This window comes from Lactuca serriola, chromosome 8 (assembly GCF_051521515.1).
Source record: "Lactuca serriola cultivar US96UC23 chromosome 8, Lser_US96UC23_V15, whole genome shotgun sequence".
Classification (NCBI taxonomy): Eukaryota; Viridiplantae; Streptophyta; class Magnoliopsida; order Asterales; family Asteraceae; genus Lactuca; species Lactuca serriola.
In genome coordinates this window covers 305736227-305744022 of record NC_136415.1, presented here as the reverse complement: position 1 = coordinate 305744022, position 7796 = coordinate 305736227, and positions in this window count along the sequence as shown.

The following is a 7796-nucleotide window of genomic DNA, read 5'->3' as shown; positions in this document are numbered from 1 at the left end:
TCTAATTTGTGTTCTTCATAAGTGTGTTGCAATTAGATATGAAAAAGACATAGGTCCATTTTAGGTTGCATGTACCCTTAAGTGTTTAGAGAATTTTCACATGTACGGTGATTTTGTAACCTAAAAACCCCAATAGTGAGAACATAAAGCTTCAAGTTTGATGACTTACAAAGGTCTAATAGATGATTAGAATGTTGATGAAGTTCTGGATCTAGACTTATGACACCAAAGAAAGCTTTCATATTCACTCTAAAACACCACTATTGTCATGCAAGGATGAAATAAGATAGATGAGTCTAGGGTTTGCTTTCACTGAGTTCTCTGGGGGGGGGGATATGGAGGTTACTAGAAGGTAAACCTATAAGTTAGTGTCTTTATATAGGGCCCAAGGCCTAATAATTAAGGTTTCATTAAATAGGTAGGATGTGTCATGCTTCCGTCAAAACTCCATTTCTCTAAAAATCTCAAAAATTGAACACTTTAAATAATAAAATACCTACCGGTAAATCGAATGTTACAATTCTCCCCCACTTGAATCAGGTTTTGTCATCGAAATTCGCCACTGAAAATAACTTGGGGTAGTACTCATGCATCTTCTCCTCAAGTTCTTAAGTCCATTCAGAACCTTTCCACTATTGCCTGTACACCTTCACCAAACCAACTACCTTGTTCTGCACTGTCATCTTCTCCCTATCCAAAATTGTGATTCGCCTCTCCACATAGTTTAGGTGCTCATACGCATGCATATATATATATATATGACAACCCAAATAATCTATCTACGATAACCAAAATAATTGGCTCGTACATCAATGTAGGTCGATCCTTGGTCTTCGAAAAGTCCAAAACATCATCAATGAACATGATCACCGATTGATTGAACATAGGTCTATGCACAGGGTTTGTTAGGTCCTTGATGATAACCAGACTGTAAATCCTCATCCTTCACTCGCGTCTGATGATAACCAGACTGTAAATAAATCTTGGAAAACCAGGATGCACCCTTAAGATCTATATAGTCAATGCACATCCTTTACGAATCATTCTTCTTCTTGATAAAAAAATCAGTGCTCCCCAATATGAACTTCTCGTTCGAATAAATCCTTGTCCAACAACTCCTGAAGTTGAGTGGACAACTCCTGTATCTTTGGCGGTGCAAGTTGATATAGTGCCTTGGCTATTACAACCATACCCATCATCAAAAGCAAACATGAACTCAACCTACCTATCTAAAGGTACACCCAACGAATCCTCGGGGAACTCAGAAACTATTGTTAGCTCTGAAACTTACTTCTTCTTCTCCTCCTCCCAAGTGTCGATAATGTATGCTAGAAATCCCAAAAATACATGTTGTAAATATCTCCTTGCCGTTATGGCAGAGCATAGAGTCGATCTAACTCTAGCACCCTTACAATGGATGTTCAACTATCCCATACTTTGAGTTAGAACTACCCTTAACTACATGCCACAATCAATCATAGATCAAACTGGCTCATCCAATCCATGCCTACAATCACACTGACCTTGCCCATAGGAATGGGAAAAAGGTTAATCGATAATCTCACTCTAAAAATATCCATCACGAAGTCATGATAAATCCTTAAACCTGAAACTCTACGATCATCTACTATGGCGATCTCTAGTCGGTGATCAAGTTCTCCCAGAGGTACATCTAAGCTCTTACTGAATGAAAATAATGTGAAGGACCGACTCTCCCCAGATTCAAACAATATTAACACATGAAAAGGATTAAACAGGAGCGTACCTAGTTACATACATAAACATAAGTATAAGATATGGAAAGATCGACATAAACAAATAAATAAATACTAGTAACAATATCTGAAACTCCTTTATGCTCCTCTACCACATGATGGTAGGACTGACCCTTGGCCTTTAGTTCTTCCGCCATGCCCTAGCGATCATTGGTGATCCTCATAGTCACACGTATTGGAGCCTTCACCACACCTGTTGCGAGTATTGGACAATCATCACGAAAGTGACCCATATGGTTACATTTGTAGCAAAACATCAAATAGGAATTGCTAAACATGATCATAAAAGAAAATTTATATGAAGTCATAATCCTCCTAGGTTTTGATTCTTCAAATCTTTGCTCCAAACCTCTTCTCCAAGATTGAAATTGAACCAAAAATGGTTTTGGACATTAAGAATCACTTCTTATTCCTTGGGAAAGGTTGCGGCTTGGTTGGATATTGAATTATGGAAAAAATATTATATATTTATAGACTCAGCTAAAACATGTCGTATAGGGTGAAATGTCGCATCGTGAGTCGCATATTTTTGCGTTTGTGTCAACTTAGGAGACTTGGATGCGACACATAATTGGATTAGTCCCAACACGTTCTTCATTTTTTTTCTTATCTCAAATTTGGTCATTATCAGCTCCATTCTTATCCCAATACTTTCCTTTTACTCATAAGCTACATTTTTCCTATATATATCAAATACAAAGCATTATCAATATCTTTTATCTTTAAATATACCAATTAAACTCATAAATAATAAGATAGTGTCCTAACATATATGTATAACTAAGGCCATATCACATAACATAGCCCTTCATAAATTCCATAAAAATGTTTCAAAGAGGAGATAGGTTTAAAGGCCAAAAACTACACCAGACAATCATATACAAAAAGAAGCAAGTTTAAAATTCATAAAACGTCACTTAGTGACCATTAACTCTAAAAAATCAAAGCAACCTAATAGTTTTTCTTATTTAAAACCACCAATTTCTTTGTTGAGCCTTACCATGTGCTTTCCTCTCTGCTACCATAATCGTTGGGGTGTTTCCCGCTACGTTAGGGCTAGTGTCACTCAAGGACCTCTTAAACTTTCCTATATTAGAAACACCTGTAGGATGTACATGTTGGATAATGGTGCCTACAGTCAAAATAATTGGTAATATTATGCAATGACAAAAATAAGCAATAAATGACATGGGAAAATTATAGGGACTTGATTTGTTAATTAATTAATACTTTTTAATTAACTAACTGAAATCTAGAAGTTCTGGAATGTTCTAGAGGATTAAACAAGAAAATTTAACCAAACAGATAATTACCAATTATATGGATAATTATTAGGTGACTAGATAATTATCTTTTAAGGTTTTATATCATTCCCTATAAACAAAGGGATCTCTGGCCAAATTTAGTATATGAGTTTCTACAAAACCCTAAGCAAATTTTGGCTACCTCCTTCTTCTCATGTAACCACCAAAACCGCCACACCACAACATGGTGGCTACATGTCCACAGAGTGGAGCCTCTATTCTAGCATATTCAGATTTCGTAGTCCTCGTTCAATGTGTTCGCTGGATCGATTATTGTTGGATGTTGTTTATCTGAGTGTCGTGGGTACGACTATGAAATAGGAGATCTACGTTGGACTCTTATCACTCATCAATCGTTCAAAGATCTATGAGGGTTTAGATGATTTGAAAAGGTATGTATCCTCGCATAATTGAGTTGTAATTGATAGGTTGTTCATAGATCTATTTTTCGAGACTATTAAGGATACAAAAAATGTTGTTTCTATTGTCCTTTAATGTTGTCTAAGGATCCTCATAACAAAGCAATGGTATCAGAGTGGTCTGTTCAAATCTATTGCATTTTAGGGTTTTCATTCTTGTATGTTTAATTGGGATTGTTCGCTTAGATGTTATCCAATTTCTGATTTCTAAATAGTTTTAAATGTTTTACAAACTAAATTGTACGACAAAATCGATTCTGCTAGAATCTAATCTCACCACCATGGTGTGGTAGGTCCTCCTCTACGATGTGAAGGATCTGATCACAAAATAGGTTTTTGTGTTCCACCATGGCATGGTGGCTTCTCTACCACAGTGTGATGACACTGTTCACAAATTACTTTCGTTTAAAAATAATATTAGTTTCCTCGTTTTGCTTGATCCTTAATTAAGTTATCTGTCTCGATTTAGTTCAACATGCAAATTTGTCAATTTTACTATAGCTGGAAAATATTATGCTTATGGTTTGATTAGTCAATTAACTGTTTAATTATTTAAATAAAAGTCAAGGAATTAGATTTTGATTTAATGTAATAATTATTAGCATTTCATCCTCATGTGTGATGGAGATTAGTGTCCATAGTCATAACAAACCCAATAATATTACTATAAATTACAGAGTCATTTTGGGTTACACTCAAGTGCAAAATAAAGTAGAACTGAAAGATAGTTATATCGGACACTTGTTTTGCTAATTAATTAATTGTTTAGTCAATTAATTATAGAATAAATGGATTTGAAATATTCCATAATGATCTGAAAAGTCAAGATAATTATAAATATATTTGGTAATTATCTTTAGGGTTTCAGATCACTTCCCTATATATAAAGAGGGGTCAAAATCCGGATTTATACAATAAGAAAAATACCTTCTCATCACCAAAGTTTGGAACCAAAAGAAAAACCCTAGAATCGTCGGTTGTTAGTACCCACAATGTGGTCAGTCATAGATTTATTTATTTGAGTCTTTTTGTTGTTGGTGTTAAGGGAATTTTCAGATCTGTGAAGGTTTTGCGTCTTGGGTGCGATCACAAGAGATGACCTTTATGTTGGGTTCTCAAGTTCGATCAACTAGCTAGACCAAAGAAATCCAAGAAGAACAGGAAGGTGTGATTACTTATTCTATATCCTTTTAGTTACATTGATTGGTTTGAGTTAGATCTGCATGTTTCGATTCTATAGATAAGAAAAAATGTTGCTTCCACTATCACAATTTGGTTTTTGACTAGGATCGAAACCCATCACTAGTATCAAAATATACATTAAATCAAGTATATTGCACTTACACTTAGTCTTGATCGTAGTTTAGGGTTTGTATGTGTAGGATTTCTTTGTGGTTACCAACTCATCAAGAGAAGAATATAATCAAAGAAAGTTATATAGTGATTGAGATTCTCAAGCATTTCTTGAGTCGAATCTCAGTGTAACTTCGCATGGTCAATTCACCAGTTGGATTCATGATTCCCGACTAATCCAATCAGGATTGCTGAATTACCATTATAATAGATGAACATGCTATTGACATAAGTCAATAAATCTTATTTTCTAGGAATCTCATATAGATTGAGATCAATAATAGTTTGTCCACCTAAATAACTTCATTGTGTAATTTTTGGCTAATCCGCTTTACATTGTGAAGCCAAATATGGATGCTAGCCTTTTGATTCATAATTAGATTTTTGGTAATTATTTTAGAAGGATTTCTTGATCAAACTAATTGTGTTTCTTTTCTTAAATAAATGGATCCTGGTTCAAGTGCCACTCTCCCTCATGTACTGGCCACTTCATCAAACCTCTCAATACTCCAACTTCTGTCACGAGATAAGTTCACTGGTCAAACTACCTTGATTAGATTCGCAACCTGAGGATCACTGTAAGGTACGAAAGAAAGAGTACACTTTACATGAGTAACTGGATGAGGAGCTTCTTGATGATGCAACTGAAAAAGAACTTGCTAAACATGAAAATCATAGGTATCACTCAATCGAGGTCCCTTGTCTCTAGAATTCCAAAGGGTTGTGAGAATCTTGGGGCGTATGGGATGAACAAGCAACTTAAAGACCAGTTTCAAGAGCTAGCTCGAACTGAGAGATTTACGGTCATACAAACAATTTTACGTTGCAAGAAACAAGAGAATGGTTCTTTGAGTTCCCATGTGCTAAAAATAAAAGGGTGCTTTGACATAATTGAATGTTTTGGCTTCCCAATCACTCAAGAGTTGGCTAATGATTGCATTCATAACTCTTTGACTAGTGCATACAAGGAGTTTAACATGAGCTACTATATGAATGGTTTTGAAAAAAGTATCATAGAGCTACATGGGAAGCTCAAGATAGGTAAAGAAATCATAGTTCCCCCTAGGACCTCGAGTTCAACCACTTCTGTTCTGGCTATTAGGGAAGGTAGTGTCAAGAGAAAAAGTTCATCTCATCCCAATGATAATGGAAAATGGGAAGGGGAATTTGGTGCTCCCAATTCCAACCCTAAGAAGGACTTTTCTGATATACCACCACTGAATAAACCTAACTATGCCATCTGCTACTACTACCAAGAAAAGGTTCATTAGAAACGTAGTCGCCCTAAATATATGGAGGATCTTAAGAAGAACGAAGCAAAGGGTGTTAGCTTTTCAGGTATGTTTACACTTGAATTACATTTGACTTTGACTTCTAACAATTGGATATTTGACACAGGATATGGAACAAACATTTGTTCTGATGTGCAAGAACAAAGATGAACTAGGAAGATGAGATATGGGGAGCTCGATATGATAATGGGGAATAAGATCAGGGTAGTTATTACCAAGACTAGAGATTGCGAGATTTCAATGTCATCTAGTTCTTCGATTAATTTATTAGATTGTTGCTATTCTCCTTACATGGCAAAAAACATCATTTCATTTTATTCATTGTGGCATGACGGTTTTAATTTTGGATTTGGTAATGATAATGCTAATATTTTGGTTTACAAAGATAATTCTATTTATTTTAAAGAAAATCCTTCTAAGGGCATCTATGAATATGTGATTGGTGTAAGGAAAAACAATAACTTAATCTTAAACATTAGTTCATCTACTTTGGATAAATCATGTCTATGGAATTGTCATAATGGTCATATAAACAAGAAAAGAATTGCCACGCTCCATTCAAATGCAATGTTGGAACCATTCAACCTTGGATTCAATGGAGACTGTGAATCTTATTTACTTGGGAAATGACAAAGTCTCATTTCACATGTAACTTTGAGAGAGGGACATATATGTTGGAAATCATCTAGTCAAGTGTATGCGGACATTCATACATATCACTAGACATGGTGAAACATACTTTGTCACATTTACTGATCATTTTAGTAGATATGGGTATGTCTATCTAATTAAACACAATTCTGATACATTTGAAGTATTCAATAAGTTCCAAAGAGAAGTAGAGAACCAGTTGGGCAAGAAAATCAAGATACTTCGTTCTAATAGGGTCGAAGATTATATTAGTGATAATTTCTATGATCATCTTATAATTTGTGGGATAGTCTCATAACTAGCTCCACCACGAACATCGCAACACAATGATATATCTAAAATGAGAAATCGAACCTTGCTAGACAAGGTTTGTGTTGCACTTCCATATAGTTTATGGGGCTATGCTCTATAAATTTCCACTTATATTCTAAACCTAGTACCAACTAAGATGGTTGAAAAGATGTCATTCAAAATATGGAAATGGACTTGTCCCTCGCTTGCACGAATCAAGGTTTGGGGTTGTGAGGCTTTCATTCATCGAGAAGTGCTCAACAAACTTGAAACCATATCTGAAAGGTGTTACTTCATTGGTTATCCCAAAGATTCTTTTGGATACTTGTTCTACAAGCCTACTGAGAATAAGATCTTTGTTGCTCATAGGACAGTATTCCATGAATGGGAGCTAATATCTCAAGAAACTAGTGGGAGCTCAATTGATCTTGATGAGATTCAAGATTCAACTAATGAAGAACTAGAAGTTGCCACCACACGTCAACAAGAGGTTGAAAAACCTGTTAAGGAATCTAATATACTTCCACCTCCACCCTGTAAATCTGATAAAGAACGTTTTGCACCAGAGTTTTATGGATTCCATATAACTCAAGAGGATAACAATCAGTTAAGCTATAATGATCCACACACCTATCAGGAAAGATATGGCATGCCTAGAGGTTGAAAAATGAAAAGAGGCGATAGATATCGAGAATCAGTCTATGTATAATA